A 17,441-nucleotide genomic window follows, 5' to 3' on the forward strand; every position below is an offset into this window, starting at 1 on the left:
TAGACCTGGGAAGTCACGGAAGAGCCAGACTACTCTTATGAAAGTAATCTGGAGCTAACATATCCCAAACCCACAGCCAGCACTGCCAATATCCAAAAAAATGGTAAATGGAAATAAATGAAACAGAAACTAAGTTATAATATTCTCAGCATGTTTATCAACGACAGCTTAGGGACTTTCCAGAAATGTAAAACAGGATCATCTTTTCCACGAAGAAACTGATAAACAAGGACAGATAAAGGTTAGGGGATTCTTATACCCAAGATACACTAGAAGGTCACCAAAAGTTATTTAATTAAAATACAAAGAAAAATTAACTTTCATAAACAGTGGGAAAGTTCTTAAAAAAACACCGAATACAGGTGACTGTAAGTTACCCTTACAACATTTTGCATCACATAGCATAACTTTGAATAAATGGCTGACCCGGCCACTACTTTCACATGAAAAAAATTGCCCTTTGGGATTACAGGATAATTCCAGCTGGACGGGAGCTCAGGGAAACTCCATCCAACCTCCTGCTCACAGCTGGGCCAGCTCTCAGGTCAGACCAGGTTGCTCAGGGCTTTGTCCACTTCATCCGCTTCTTACCACAATGGATTTTTTTCCCCTTCCAAGCAAAGAAAAGAGAAAAATATGAGAAGGAGCTGTACTGATTCAAACCGAGGAACTGCCTAGGCCAGGATCTCATCTCCAGTGGTCTTCCACCAGCTGGGGCATCAAGAGCTGCCCATGTTCATGTCCTTCCCACATGGTTCCAGGCAGCTTCACCCAAAGCCCCAGTGCTGTACTGGGAGGGAGGGTGGTCAGTCTCTCTCTAACCTAGTCACGCCAACCACAATTTTATACCGCTAAGGAGCTACAACACCAGAAATTCCTTCTTTCCTTTCCTGGATTGTTCCATTTCTTCTTTTGTTTAATGAGAAAATGTACACTGAAGCCTATAGACCAACAGTACCCAGTGCCTGAGCTTTTAGATTTCATATGTGACAGAAAGGATATATTCAAACGTGACTGGATTAATAACGGCCAAATCATTGCCTAACAGAAAAAAACACAGGTCTAGCAAAATACAGCTTCTTGTATGACCTTCTGGGCAAGATGTTTGCACGAAAAGAAAGCATCAATTTTTTTTTTTTTCCAAAAGATAAAATTCTAGGAATGAATATATGTTCATACTACAGAAACGTTACGTGATTTTATACTAAATTTGTCTTCCAGAAGAATCTAAACTGCCATGTTGAATAGGAAAAGGGAGCATTCTAGCTTAAAAATGCTACTAATTTAAAGTTAATCACTGCTATAGCAAAGGCCCCTAGTAATGTTGTAAAACAAGTACTTTTGAAGGCCACAAAAGAGGTCCGCCCAGAAACCTGAAGGGAACCGTACAACAACTGTGCTGTTCAGTACCTTCTCTAGGACATACGCAGTGTGGAACAGACATCTCAGAATCCGCCTTGTGCAAACGTGAACAAGCTCACTTTGCTTGCTTTAGTTTCATGGAGGATATCAGCTCCTGATCTAGTAAAAACCGCTTACAAAAATGCTTCTTATTTATGAAAATCAAGTCCCTGTAGTTAGGGTAACTCATTCCGGCTGCAAAATCCATGTATTTACATTGCTGTTACCTGAAATATTTTTCAGCTGCAGGTATGGACTTTTTTTCTCCCTGTGTTTGAGAGAAAACACTCTCTCAAATTCGCCATTAATTCATATTGATCAACAGCTTATAGGTGGGCCACTCGTGAGGCTGAGCTGCTGCCGTTATCTACTGGCACACTGCAAAGAAAGTTTGATAGCATTTATCTCGGCCGCGTCCCTTGGAGGTGATGGGTTGCCCTGGTTCTCTCCTAGATCCCACCGAGACCTGGGACGGCAGTTTGCCACCTGCAAATAACAGAAGAGAATAAATCCCAAAGAAAAAGAGTTTCTGGCCTGTTTTTATATGCGATTGATTCAGTAGTTGGGGACACAGAAACATGTTATTCCTTTGGATGTTACTAGGGCAAGTTAACAGCCCCTTTCCTTTGCTACAAAAAAAAACAGCGATAGCTGCTTTCCTAGCAGAGTCTGTTTCTCAGACAGTTTATTTATTTCTGAAGCCATTTCTCAGTTTGTTTATCAGGAATGAGTTCAGATGAGGAGCATTTTGTATCCTATTCTTTAGCTGACTAAATCACGATTAATTCTTTTGGGACATTTCAGCCCGGTTGCGTTTTACACCCTTCTCCAAAACACATGCAGTGACACAGCACTCACCTCTGGGAGCTGCTTATTTTTACAGCCAGTTTTGTGTGCCTTGCCTTATAGCCCTCTGGCACACGCGAATATCCACTGAAATGCGTTTAACAGCTTTCCTCTCCTCGTATCTATGTCTTTTGTGGTCTGTCCTTTACGCTGGTCCCTAACATGGGAGTTCTCGACAAAGCAAGACAAGCTGCCTTGGCATCTTGCTGCTAAAGTATAAAGCTGTAAAACACTTAGAAGTTTGAGTTTCCTGATTTAAGCAATGCTACTGTGTGTCTTAAGTCAAAACGGTTACAAGAGAACAGTTCTTGTCTTAAAGAAACCAAAATCATACAGCACTGCATAGAAGTACTTAAAAAAAAAAAGGTCTAGACATAAACCAGTTATTTTGGATACAATTCAGAAAAGCAATTAATTTGATAAAAATCAAATATAACCTCTGATAGAGTTTTTAATGAAGGTTTATATATACCTGAAGATGCAAGTTTTTTTTAAACAAACAGGTTTTAAGCAAGTATGGGAATAAGGTTGGGTACTTACGCTGCCTCTTAGATGCATTTTAAATCTGCTGAGTTTACAAGGTCAAACAGTTCTTACACAGTCAGTCCTGCAAAGCCTGCCAGAGGGATGTCAAATTAGGGCGTTTTCTTTTTTTTTTTTGCATCTTCGTTAATTAAGGTCTCACGGGAGAGAAAGTTTCTGTGTTCCAGCAGCAGCAATTGCATCCTACTCTTCATTAAGCTATTTAAACTATGCTGTGAAGCAGCTGGAGAGTTTTTGACTGGCTTCCTGATTGCAATGTAACAACAATTCTGGTCCCGAGTGCACTTGCAGGAGAAAAATAATTTGTACTGAGCTCTTAGCTTATGGGTCTTGCCTACATTAGGAATTTTTTACAGAAAAATTCCCAGTTACTGCAAGCGAAGCTGAGAAGATACACGCTTAATGTGCTGCTGCAAAAAAATGCGAGCTGCCCTGAAGTTTTGCATGGTAATATATCCAAAATTAACATTTGAAGATGTGATCTCATCAGAGGGAATGAAAAAGCTCTAATTACAGATGGGTCTTTTTACATCGGTATTGTGATGCTAACAACTCTAAAAGACAGAAATAATTTATTTTAATTTCTAAAATATGCATAATTGACTTTACAGACAGCGTGGATGTAAATTTACTGACACAGAAAACACCATTCTTGTTGTCATGTGCAAGAGAAGCATTGCTCTTTAAATAGAATTAAAATCCTCAGAGAGAGAAGTTTAAATATTTAATGATTTCAGGTCTTGCTAAAGTGATGCTGATTATTTTTCCGATTCTGCACCCTTACAGCTGTTTTTGCTGAGTGTTATGTGTTTGCACAAATATCTCATGACCACTAAGCCTGAAATTTAAAATTATCAGGCTGGTGGATTTTTTTTATGATCGTAATGACCACAGTGCACAGGACGTGCATAGCATCATCTGGCAGCTATAATGGCCCTCCTTCTCCCACCTCCCCTTGGTGGGTTTGCAGAAAATACTGCTTTTCAAAATGCATAAAGAAATCAGTGGGAGCTCTTTAGATTTTTATTTGTTAAGCCTGTTTTTCTGCACATGCTTAGTATTTTGTGGATGAAACCATATTAAATAATATAATGTATAGTGTGTGTGGAGAGAGATGGGGGCTGGAGGAGAGGCAGATCACTGAAGGAGCGAGCTGTAAGGAAGAAACGAGATGAGATATCATGGCTGCAGGTAGACAGCTGGTCCCTGGCCTGCGCTGATGCTGTCTCAGCAGGACGTGGAGGTATTGCTGGCAGGGACATAAGAAATTGCTGGAGGTGACAAATGACAATGGGAGAAACTGGCAGAAGTTAGGGGGCCAGAAGTTAGAAGAGCCAGGAGGGATGGCTGGATTTTACAGGGGTCTAAGGAGGAGGTGTGTGAGAAAGGGCCAGACGTGACGGCTGAAGGTTGAGCGGGGGAATTTTGTACCCTGCAAGGCCAACAACGACTGGGGATCCACCTCAGTAAAGTCCGAGGAGGAGGAGGTGATTGGAGATGGACACAGACAGAGGGCAGGATTTAGCCAGAATGTACAAGTCGGGGTCAACCAAAAATTTGTTCACAGCTTTAGCTTTAGCACTTTGCATCAAGTCTTTTCTACAGAACTAAGGACAGTATACAAAAAAGTGTTTTTAATCAGGATACAAGCCATTTATGCAAACCAGGCTGCCTATCTAGTGTTTCAACATTTAGTAACTCGTGATTTGATTCTTAACTCATTAAAAATCTTGGTACCTAATCATTTAATCACTCAGTCCTCTGCAGTCATCAAATTAACCAGGACTAGAACTGCCGCATTGCCTTATATTTCATCTTTGATTGTCTCTTTACATGAATCATTCTAGGACTGTGGTGCCAGCACCTCTTCCTCAGGCATCAGACATTATGATTTAACCACAGGAAACATCATTCATGTAGCCATAAGGCAGTAAAGGACAACAAGAGCTCAGCTAGTCTAAGCCCAGCTTCAAGGCAAGGGAAAATTACAGCGAAAAATAAACTGTCTAACCTAAAGAGCTCTGGCTGTGGCAGCTCCACAACATACCATGCAGCCTCTTCCATTGCTTCCTATCCTTGGTATGTGTCCTGGTTTGAGCAACACAGAATTTCTCTTTCAGTAATTTTACTTTTCAGTGAGGTCTGTTCTAATGCTTGGGAAAATAGCATTTCTAGAAGACTCGAGTGTCTGAATTTGTGAGAATATTTACTTTATAGCCAGTTATGGTATGTGGGTTTCAAGGTCTCAGTCTTTTTGAGCCTTGCCAGGTGCAGAGATGAGAAGGAGCGAGACCTGGGCACTTGACCCAGGCTGGTCAACAGGATTATTTCATACCATGAATGACACACTCAATATAAATTAGAAAGTTTACTGAGGAGTTCTCTCCTCTTACTTGATGGCAGCCATCCTGAGAACTCCGTGCCCCAGTGACAGACCCCTGATCCCTTCCCTTACTCCCGAAGCCGTAGCTCTTGCGGTGTCTGACATTTGCTGTCCCTGCTGGGAGTGCACAGCTTCCTGCTGATAGCTTTGGCTGAGTATAATCCTGTATATTTTATATTGCTATCGGGATCAATATTGTTTCTTTAATACTATTAGTTTTAATTATTTAGTATTATTCTAATAAATCTATTTATATTTCAACCCTCAGGCTTTCTTGTTTTTTCCTGATTCTCCTTCCCAGGTGGGGAGGGGTCATCGGGTGATAGAATAGTTCTCTAAACATCAATAAATTCTTGTGGGTTCCTCAAACCATAATAGTATGTTATTGCAGCACTGTTGGACCTGCAATCCCCAAATGTCCTTTGATCTTTTCCTGCAGAAGCGAAACATCTGTTCCCTGTGCAGTGACAGTACACAGCGACTCCTGCCCCACCTTTCTTTTATCTCCATGATAAAAGTAATCCATATCTCCAGTTTCTCAACGCTTTTGAATTCTAATCATGTTCCCCTGTGTTCACACCTTCTTGGATCCAAGGAAATCTGCGCAAGAGACACCTTGAGCAAGGTGTAAATTACCTGCTCCCTAACCAGGCATGAGCTGCTAGTGAAGGTGTGGCTGGCAGCTCTCCACACCAGCCTCCCACCAGCACACCGCGTCCACACGGACTCTGCTCCTACGCTGCTGTCCTTCAGGGCATGCCCATGCATTAACGGCGGAGCAAAATCAGATGAATCCACACCTGAATCTAACATGATTTTCAGCCCTGGAGCACCTATTTCTGCTATAATTTTTAAATCCTGGCGCAGGACAACAGCTCTGAAAACAGTGACAGTCTCAGGCCTGGAGAAGATGAAATATTTTCTAAACACTGAGAAAAGAACTATTGAAAGGGTTACCTGTTTCACCAGAAAACACATGATGATACTCATCTTGCTTTGCAAGCTAGTGGCTTTTTTTCCAGAATAACATCCTGATGCGAAGGTTTATTTAGTGCAAAACTTCGTTTCTAATTTGAACAAGTTGCTTTTGTTTGGGGTTGGGTTTTTTTTGTGGATTTGGTGTTTGGTTTTTTTATCGTAAAGAGTCCTATTATTTACACTTTGATTTCATAGTATTCCAGATCCAATAAGCTTCTGATTCTCTTTTCTTCCCCTCTCAAAGTGGCTGTTTGAAAGGAAGGGGGAAAAAGACCTACTCTTACTGTGCCAGTACTTTAGATATGTAGAATACTCTGTAGTTGATATATTTCATCACTAGAGGGAAATCCATTACAGTGCTCTTCTCAGCAATGCTGGTAGGCACACTATCCTCCAGAGCTGTAAATTGTGTAACAGGCTTGCATTTGGATGCAAAAGTTGTAGGAACCGAGTATGACATAGGGAAGACTTTCTCAGAAGGGTGCCCAGGGGAATTTTCCCTAGTCTCATCACATCACACCAGAAAATAAGAAGGAAGAGGCTGGAGGACAAGTATTCCCAGGAAAGAGAAAACCCCAGACTGGGCCGACCTTAGCAGTCCAATTGTCCTGCCGCAGTGTCTCCAAGCTAAAAATAGAAGAGAAAGCTATCACTCCTATGATAGCATAGGAAAGGAGTCGGTGAAGCCTGTTTGCATCACCAGCCCTCAAACCACAGACATTTGGAAGAAATGGCAGCATTTGAGACACTTGTAAAAACCACTTCCAGCTGCTCTTACCCTAGTTAGTCTCCATCTTACACCAGAGTTCACGTTGCTGCTGACCATCAAACAAGATACTGAAGACGCCCTGTTTTGTCCCGTTTTAAAGGCCTGGGACCAAAAAGCCAATCTGGAAAGTAACGGTCATAAATGAAAAGCACGACAAGCGGAGAGCTGGGGTGCTGCCAAGGAGCATTTCATGCACTCGTAGCCTTGATCTCACCTTACCTATTCCTGTACTCGCTCCCTGCCTGCACCACGCACTGGGAGCTTTTGGGACATGGGCAGGCTGGATGCGTGCGTCCTGGCCTCGCTGTCCCCGAGCCCGCTGGCTGCCAGCACGGCTTCCTGGGGCAGCTCGCAGCACCCACCCTCACCCCCCTCCCCACGGGGACATTCCCAGCCTGCACCTGCCCCCGGCGCTGCTCCGGCCCTCAAATCGTTGAGGGTGATGCGCGTCGCTAAGAGAAAGAAAGAGATGAGAGAGACATGCTAACGAGGGAGCAAACCTGCTTTTCCGTGATGGCTCTTAGGGATTTTATAGTACATCTTATCTTTGACCTCATTTAGTAGGAGTGAAAGCAAGTCAAAGAGAGAACAGAAGAGGATTGCATGAGCACTGGCATTTTGCATGACAGTTTGTCCATTTCTAGTTTAAATGTTTCATTTCAAGATAATAAATTGTATTTGTCTCCAGAAGTACCATTTCATGCTGTTTGTACAGTGACCTTCTGTGGCGAAGCACTACAGAAATTGGTATTACGTGTGTGGCTGTCATTAATTATGCTCCTTTTAACCAAAACCTCATTTTTAATGAAACATAGTTCCCACAATTCAATTCTGACTGCTTTTATTTTCCTTTTTAAATAGTGTTATGCTCCTTACCATTCAAATATTGCATCTAAATATCAGCACATTCAGCACATTCTAAACCCTGAACTTCACGGTATGAATGAAGGAAATAATAAAGAGATTTCTGAGTGATTTCTAGATAGACAGATCCTCACTTTGCCATCCATGCTTTCTGGTTTTCTGTTTTTCTCTCCACTGCAGTGGTATACACTAGTAAGTACTTTGCTGCTCTTGCGTCCTACATACAGATGATGGAAGATGGAATAAATCTTTGGATTGACAGAGGGTTACACTGACTTATACCGGCAATGTCCTAAGCTCTGATCAGCCTTCTGTATAATTTCCTAATTATATTCCTTTCACCCCCTGCAAAGCGATTTTCAGCTTCTTACACAACTTTCTTTGAATGCAGCTGAGCATTAGATTACAAGATTTTCAGGCTTCACAGATGAATGCCTGAACCTAGGGATCATCAAGCCCTCAGAGATCAGACTGAAGAAATACTTGCTGTAATTCTCAATTTGAATAGCTGTCAAAAGCCATTTAACTTTCAAAGTTTCTTATTCTGTTCCAAAAACTGGAGTAACTCTGTGTTTGCATATTGAACAAAGACACGATAATACATCTTGTGTTCTAGGAGGCTTTTTTTCCTAAGAGTATTTTCTTCTCCTATGAACATATATTTTAGCACGCATATTATGGCCATTTAAAAAGGATTTATGTGGGATTTAAGTGCTATTCCTAGCTAATAGCAACTGGTAGAGAAAAGAAGGAGATGAAGGAGAGCGGGAGTGGAGGCAGGAAAAAACTAGGGAAATTGCAAACAAGTTATCAGCAAAGGCTGACCAAGACAGGCTGCTGGAGACACCAACAACCTGCCTCCACCAAACTCTCAGGCCACCACCTCCGTCCAGTTGCTGTAGGTCACTTTTTGCTGTGCAGACAGACAAGACTTCTAGATTTGCCTGTTTTGGAGCTAGAAATGCCAAAACACACAGGATTGAAGCCTGTTTCTGTAATTTTTTTTCTGCAGGAAACAAATATATTGGGGAAAAAGAAATTTAACTTGCAGAATCCCTAAATAGCAACCCCTTACTCTCATGGGTTGGTTTTCCTATAGCTGATTTTCCATACTGACATGCTGTAGAATAGCAAGAAAAATGTCAATCAATTTCTTTACTCACTGCTTTAGCCAGAATGCCTTATGGCACATATAAAGAAACTTGCAGAAAAATCTCGGTCAGAAGGATCCTTCCTCCTGATCTCATCTAGTCTGATCCCTGCTCAAAGTAGGCACCAACCTTGAAGTTAGATTCAATGTTAAAATTAGATTGGATTGCTCAGGGTCATGTCTAGTCAAGTTCTGATCATCTCCAAGGATGGAGACGTATGCTCTTTCCATAATAAACAAGTGGCTTAGATCCAGAGCACAGGCAGCTCAAGGACTTAACCTTTCGGAGTTTATCTCCAAAATAAATTAAGAACACTAAAATGGAAGGGATCATGTGAAAGCAAAGACACTTCATCCCATTCACTAGACTCAGATCTGGGCTTGGATTATAATCTACTGCTCTGTGATTTTACTTTTCTGTTCCTGGCGTTTTACTCTCACCCTGCTATGACAAAAATCACGGGTATTTTTTCCCTTAGGGGAAAAAATTAATTACATTATATACAGGCATGCAATTTAAGGGCTAAAATTAAAATTGTATCAAGATGTTTCCTTTTAGGTTCTCTCACACACAGATTCTGAAAAACTTCCTTTACTGATTAATAGACTTCTGGCAATCAAACAGTCCAAAATTTTACTGGCAGGACTGAACTCTTTTGCTCTTTATCGACGATGAACCTTTTCAAAGAGCTGTAAAAGTAATTAGTTAGGCTTTTTAATAAATTACTTGGAGGAAAATAATTCCTTTTCATCATTTCAGAGTTGTCAGTAAGCAAAATAATAAGTCAATTGGCAAAAACATGGGTTTGTTTCAAGATAAGTTTCAAAATGTTGTGGCATTTGATGTGTTCCACATTATTTTGAAAGGCTATGCAAAGTGTTGATATTTTGCATTATAAAATACAATTAGTTAAAAATATGAATTGTTTTGGAAAAAGCTCACACAGACAATGTTTTAAATACACAAAACATTGAATAGATAGATGAAATTTTTCAGTTAGGTAGAACCCAGGTGAAATACAGGACCAGTCTAGAAAACAAGGGCTGCTGTAGCTTAAGCCAAAGTCATTTCAGATGTTCTTGACCTTGCTGAAGGTCTCTCTTCACCGCTGAGGGTTGCTGAGCCCATCCCTGTCTCCACTCTTCATCCGTCACAGTCATGGCCATTGCAAACCTCTCATTTATGAAGACGAACTTGTACTAATATGCTGATTTGTAGACTGGGTTTACACCATCTGCCACTGGCACAGAGCTGACACCTCCAGCAGAACATCTGTTCTGCTAAATCCACCGGTACATGTCTGTCAGAGCTATTAGGCTCAGCAGCACACAACATTAGAGCATTTGTCCTCAAATGAGGAAGAGACTCCAGATTCCTTTTCCCTTTAACTGACCCTTATCTCTTAGAAGAAAAGTTTAGCCCTACCTGTGTGGCATGCTAAGCCTCAGCCTGTCCATGTTCTCAGAGGATACCAAAGCCATTCCTCCTAGATCAAACCCTCAGGGACTTTAAGCAGAAGGACATCCATTTTATGGTTCACATGATCAAGGCATCAGTTTGGTCAGACTGGTTAATACTGGGACATCTCTGGATACACATACAGATGATACTGTAGTCATTGGGGAAACTTAAGCCAGACAGAAAGATTTTTCTCTGGATACTAAGCGACTCCAGGGTTGAGCAACACCCAGGCATGGTTTTCAGGACCTTTAGTTTTGGACATTGGGCGATACATTCATCTGGCTTCTGACACCATCAGCTACAGTACATCAGCAGCAGGAAATAAAACAGGATCAAGGCAGAGGTCCCCACTGCATAGACCTCGCCCAGGCAGCCCTCCACAGCTAAGGGGTTGTGGGTGACACAACATGCACAGCAGCAAGTGTACTACCGCAGAGGATCAGCATGTCCGAGGAGGCTGATCGCTGCTTGCTGAAGTAGCGCCATTGCTCCACGTAGCAGTAGGCAAGTGAGATAGATAGATAGCATCACGCAGAGATGACCACAAACCAGGAAAGTCATTTGCTGTAACCCCAGCTGACTTCTCTCTGGGACTCTTGTAAATTGGTGTTGCCATCGGCTCCTCTTGTTCTCACTTCCAGGCAGAGCAACCAGCACATCAACCTTTCAGTAGGTTGAGAAGTGTGATCCTAAATCCATCTTTTAACAAGGCCTCATTTCTCATTGCCTGAGCAAAGGCAGCCTTTACTGGGAGCCTAACCCAAGCCTTTGCGCAGCCTGTGACAAGTCCCCAAGTTGTTTGCATGCCATTTGCCTGTTTGGACATCAGAAGGCTGTCACCACCACCAGGACACTTGTCCTGTGCTTGGTCTCCAGCCTCCAAAAACTAAAATCCCAGCTGCAGCATTGGCCATAATCATACCCTGTGGGCTGTAGGACAGAACGTGGCAAGATGTTCTTGCCCAAATTTGATCCCTCAGGGCTTCTTCTAACTGAAGCCTTATTCTCGCTCAGTGAACTCAAGCACACATCTTACACCCTGGCCCCCCTTCACAATGACCTATGCTGATTTACAAATCAGCTCCTTGTCTGTCCCTTATTCCCATCAAATGTCCCATCATTGCAGCCCAAAAGCAGAAAGATGCAGTTCCCTCCAAAACAAAATGTTACCTGTTCACATCAACTTCCAACAAACCAAATGCATCTAAACCACAACCCTAATCCTTTACACATGCTTAAAAAGGCAAACCTGTCTAGCTGTCTTCCTTGACACATTTCACTCAAGATATTCTGAGACTCCAGACTTACAAGTGAAAAATAAATGACCAATATAGCTCAACAGAAATTAGAAAATTATGTCTTAAATATTTGTTTTATTTCCCTAATTCCCCATTTCTTTAACTGAAACCTGTAATTAACTCTAACTACAAATTATCCAAGGGACCTCCTATCAGCTCAAGAGGAAAATCAAACTAGGACACCTTCAACAAAACTGGGCATTTTTTATGAATGCGAGACTTACCTCTACACTTAAACCATTGAAAAAAGCCTACTCTTGCAAAGCCCAATCAGTCTATACCTATTACTAGGAAAAAAGGTGCTTTGCAAGCCCAAAATGCACAAATGCTAACCTGAGTCCTGGATGAAGGGCCTTTTGAAGGTGGAGACTTAAAAAAACGCCCTCAGACCATGCCAGTGCACATCCATAGCTTGGTGTAGCCGCCCTTTACGCCAACCTGCTCCACTGGAGAAAAGGGTGATCCTTCTAGAATACACGCAGAGGAGCACTCGCATGAGTTAGCCTGAACTCACTGTAGCCCAAGAGAGACGTTTTTTTAAAAGCAACCAACGTTTGTCAGAAGCACCCTATCAAACCTAATTTCAGAAAACCCAGAGTCTGAAAAATACAGCAATAAATTCAAAATTTCCTCAGACCTCAACCCAGAGCCCTAACATAAAAACTATTTCTACCTGCATCACCACCACCACCCCCGCAAAACTGTCAAAATCCAAAACAAACCCCCAAATTAGTCTTATTTGTTCTAAACAGCTCCGAAACATAAATTCCCTCCAAAATAGCCCCTCTTTAGAAATCAGGCTGATCAAGGAATGAATCTGGGGATCAAGTTGGGAATACAAGTTACTGAAACAGTAGCCAAGATTGTTATATGCTCATTATGAAATAAATTAATCCTCTCCTCCCGCCCAGCAGGATTAAAAATTAGCATCTGCAAAAACTGAGCCACCAAACCCATAAAGGATCTGATGCTTCTTTGCAAAGCTGACATGGCAAAGGGATCCCAGCACATGACCCCTGTTGAACTTAGGCCAAAACAGAGAAAAAAGAGCTGCCTGTGATATTGCCAAACCAAAATTCACCTTGCCACCTCTGGCAGAGACCATTTTTTTTCCAAACACCTCCAGCCCTGTATGCCTTTCTTTGAGGCCACCATGAGTTGGTTTCTCCTGGTGCAGGAAAGCCAAGGCAAAGGTCTGGCTTCAGGCAAGGTCCCCACCACCATGGGAGGCCACTGTCCCAGGAGCAAGAACAGGCCAAGGGATGAGGGTACAGTGCCATAACCCAAGGGGGTTGAGAAGGGGTCGAACCAGGGGTCAACCATCAGGCTGATGCCTACATGGGTCTCTGGACAAGCCTGAAGTTGCTTTCTTGTGAGGACTCCTGCACCAGCACCCTGTCCCATGGGGGATGGCCATGCTGGGTCACAGGCTCGTTCAAAGAACAAGGTGGAGGCCCAGGACAAATTTCAAGGCCACATGCATGTGGGGCCATGGGATCAAGGTGGGGTTTCAGACCCTGTGAAGCCCAATGCAGGAAGGTCACTGAACTGGCAAGGTCTTGCTGGGCCGAACTGAAGGCTACTCTCCATGTTCAGCACCACATTTCAGCACTTGAGGCTACACGGGATGCCTAGACCAGGATTAGGTTTGGGATAAATTTTCAGAAGAGCATGAGTACCCTGGTTTAAAAAATGGGTTCCCCAGGACACATGGCAGGCTACAGCCTTGTAAAGACAGCACAGCTGTTACAGGTAGCAGGGCACAGGCTTTGCTTTGACTTTGCAGAGCCTCGGGACAGGGGTTTATCAGGTTAGCTTTGCCTGAATTTGTCTAGACCTGCCCAGAGCTCTCCTTTTATTTAGTTTGATTTGTTGCTGTAACAGCCATTTTTCTAATGACCAGGCAGTTACACCTAACTTGCTTTGCTTTTCTTCATGCAGCAATACCATAGCTTTTATACAGGTAGTAGTAACACGCAGCTGTTCTGTGTAGCATGAAATATTTATGACCTTAGCAGAATGAGGCAATGCAGGCCTGGTATGAGAAAGGAGGCCCCGAAGATGGGCTTGCAAGAGGTGGTGGTAGAGGAGCACAGGCACAGGATGACGGGAGACGGAGCGTGGGATAATGCTGAGGGCTGCAGGGCTATAACCCATGCACCAGTGGTCAGCTAGAGAAGTACAAACCTGGGAGCTGAACAAAACCCATCTTAGGAGGAAGAAAAAGTAAGAAAAAGAATAAAGAATAAGTTTATAACACAGGTGAAATGCACCATATATAGTAAATTCACCTGTAATGCAGAATTGCAGACCGATGAAGAAAGAAAAAAGCACAAAAGGCACTGGGAAACATTAATATGAACTCAAGTGGATCCAAGAGGAGGAGGAAGAAACCACCACCACTGTACTCCTCCCAGCGAAGGACTCACTCAGGATGCTGTTGCCTTGCAATACCCACTTCCCCCAGGCTGAAGCCATTGACCCAGAGGAGCAGTGGAAGGGTGAGCAGGACACCAGGGGAAAGGGCGCCTAGACAGTGCGTGCATAACAGTTTTGACTGTATTATCATTATTATTACTGGGGCTTTCCATAAATAATAATATTCCTATTTACAAACAACAAAAAAGTCGATCTGCATAATAACAATTTTTTAATTAGACTGCTAAGACTTCAGTTATACAAACAGTAAATTCTTGGTCTCCCCTGCCACCCCCCAACAAGAAGATTTTGAATGTCACAAGGCTTGTATAAGCACTAATGTATTTAGGCGAAAAGTGGCAAGGTTTGCTAGACTGTGGCTAAGGCTGGAGTCAAGAGTTTGGTTTAAGGTTGGGTTCATAGCTCGGGTTTGAAGGCCTCTTCCAGAACGCATAGAGCTTGGGCTCCAAAAGGTCTGTCAGGTGTGGCTGAGCTAAACCAATGCCATTCACTGTGATCCCTTCACATCTGCAGCTACATTTTCGCAGGCGTCCCTAACTCTAACACATCAACCCTTGTTGAGTGACCCTGAGCAGAGGCAGAGGTCAATGACCCATGCAGGCATCAGCTGACAGCTTAACCTGCCACCACCTTTTTTAACCTACCAGTTGCCTTGGTGTATCCCAAGTCCCAGCTGGGGCCAGGTTTGTGGGCATGGATGGGTGACGGCTCAGATTTGCATACACCCGTGAGCAGGAGTAGGCTGGAGGTGAGCCTGGCTGGTATCACCACCACTCCAGCAGCTTTCTGCCTCCTCTGCTGCTGCTGCTGGACAAATCTGGGGGGCCTGAAGCTCGGCAGAGGGTTGTGCTGTGCCAGCAGGAGGGGAGAAGGAGATGGGCTGCCCAGGGAGTGCCCCAGTCACTTCACTGTCCCCAAGACAGTCCCACCTTTCCCTTGGGCTTCCTGCTGTCTGGTGTCTCTGGACTTGGCTTAGGTCTCGGGGAATGCATGACTCTGCATGTTTTTCCTTACAGTTTGGATACGGGACCATGACAATGGCTCTTAGGCGACAGAAATAGTTAATTAAGCAGAGAACCTCTGAATGGAGTTGTCATGCAACAGGGTCGATTTAACTCTTTTGCCTTGGACTCTGGCCCGGGACTGTTGCCTCCACACGGTCCAGAAGGACGCAGTTAAAGTTCAAGTAAACAAAAGATTATTAGTCTGCTTGGGCAACTGGGAAGAAGAAGAAAGATAAATTAAACTGCCTGGATGATCATAAAAAGATTGATTGTTGTTACTAGTGTAGGGCGACAACAGAGAGAGGATAAGAGGTTTATCCAGTTTTGCAGGGACAAAAGAGAAAAAACATCAGAACAAAGACTTTCCCACTCATATTTATATGAAAATTATTCTACACAAAGACACTGAATTAAAAAATTTACTGAATAAGTAGGAAGGAAAAGCTTTTTATTATTTCTTCTCTTTTTTAAAAGGAATCAAAACCAGATATAAACATCTTGCTTACTTTAAAAATAAATTAATCACCTTATATTCTTTTCTGTTTATACACTTCATATTTACAGATAATTTACTAAGGCTAAAAAATATTTTGACCTATCATTACACTGAAAAGAAAAAAAAGATTTCAGGGGTTTTTTTCCATCTTCTTTCATTTTTGGATGTCTTAGTAAATGGCAATTTTTACAGAAGAAAACACAACACTACCACCATTCAAGATGTCAGCTTCATTACGTGTCTCCAGTTAAGCCTCACATAACTATATTCCTCATCACCGTAGAAAAGCTTTTTGACAGTTCATCAACTTAACAAGATCCCAGCATATGCTCTTCCCTCAGTGCAACTTTATGACGCCTCGCTTCTAAGGTCACTGAATTCGTTTTCATTAACGTGCCCTTGCGTGGCACAGCTGATCCTGGCACACCTTCAGAAGAAACTCCTCAAGTGCCCTTCACAACCCCCCTGAGAAGTGTTTGCTCCGAGAGCTCGGCAGCCTTCAGAGGTGCCTGTGAAAGGGGTCTTGCAAATAAAGCCATACTATCAGAAAAGAAAGAATTATGGAAACACAATAAGCAGGCTTAAAACATCACCGTTATAACCCAATCTGCTACATTTGTTTAAAACCCCTCAGCTGTAGCTAATTAAACCCTTGGCCACAGAGGGAGTCAGCAAGCGCCTTCAGCCAACAAGCCAGCACTGGCAAGTATTGGGAAAACACACACGAATACAAAATCTGCTCTTCCGTGGTGGATGTGCAGCATTTCTTCCCCCTCCGAACCCTCAGTACTTAAATAAAATAAAGAAAATCCACTAAGAATGAGGAAATCATCCAAAACCTCCCCTGGGCACAGACAAAGCCCCTCCACGACTCAGAGCCCTGTTATTTCAACAAGGCCAGTGGGAGTTAGCCTGAATTTACGGTCAAGCAGAATTTGGCCCAACATTTTTTTAAAGGCACTGAGTTTTCTTCTGCCTCTGCCTAACTTTCAATTAAAGGCATAGTAAATCTGTGGGAGCGGGACTGAGCGGGGTATTTATACCGATCCCCCAACTGCCCCTGCCTGTGGCACGCTCTGCATCACCCAGGCTGGGAAGGGAAAAGCTTTGAAAGAACAAAACACAGCAGCAGCTCTTACAAAACCCAGGTAACCAACCCCATGTGGTACATATTTCTGTAATTTTATCTTGACAAGGAAAAAAATTAATAGATCACCTCAACCTTTTAGTAGACCTTTTGTTCCTCACTGGTCATGTTGTCTGGCAACGTTGCAGCTCTGTTTGGGCCGAGACCCGTGTTTCAGCTACATTTTGGCACCATTACAAAAGCAATACACAGGTTTTGTCTTACAGAAGAAGGCATTAAGGACTCCAGGGAGAAGGTGGAAGGGAGCTGTTCATTCTTAGGTAAAAATTCAAACAGAAGTTTTCAAAAAGAAAAGGATTACGGTTCTCACTGATGAGTAGGTAAGCCTGAGAATTGATTTTTTTCTTTTTTATGAGAGCTTTCCCTTTTTCAGTTGTTAACATATATCTACATGTGTGCAGCTAGATAAACAATTAGGAAGATATCTAGGTCATTTCAGCAGCACAGAACAATAATCCAACTAGTTTTTTGGCATCAAGCAACCTTAAGATTTACTGTGGCTCAGTAGATCTGTTTGCTTTGCTCAAGTGTTTCTAATAAATACTGTGTCTCCATCATGGTTGCGCCTCTGAGAAGGGAAGCTACCTTGGCACTAGGTTGCAAGAGGCTTGGAGTGTGGATGGAACAAGTGGGTGAAGGTGGCCTTGTTTTATCAGCACAA

At 42.8% G+C, this 17,441-nt stretch overlaps 1 long non-coding RNA gene across 1 annotated transcript; it reads right to left on the minus strand.

Annotated features, from left to right (window-relative positions):
- Nucleotides 1–134: 134 nt before the first annotated feature.
- LOC128906059 (uncharacterized) lies at nt 135–7,265 on the minus strand. Its single transcript, XR_008465060.1, has 2 exons — nt 1,629–7,265; nt 135–610 (listed from the first exon to the last, which is right to left on the minus strand). It is a non-coding gene; the product is annotated as an uncharacterized LOC128906059 (long non-coding RNA).
- Nucleotides 7,266–17,441: the final 10,176 nt, after the last annotated feature.

This window comes from Rissa tridactyla, chromosome 2 (assembly GCF_028500815.1).
Source record: "Rissa tridactyla isolate bRisTri1 chromosome 2, bRisTri1.patW.cur.20221130, whole genome shotgun sequence".
In the NCBI taxonomy this organism is placed as follows: domain Eukaryota; kingdom Metazoa; phylum Chordata; class Aves; order Charadriiformes; family Laridae; genus Rissa; species Rissa tridactyla.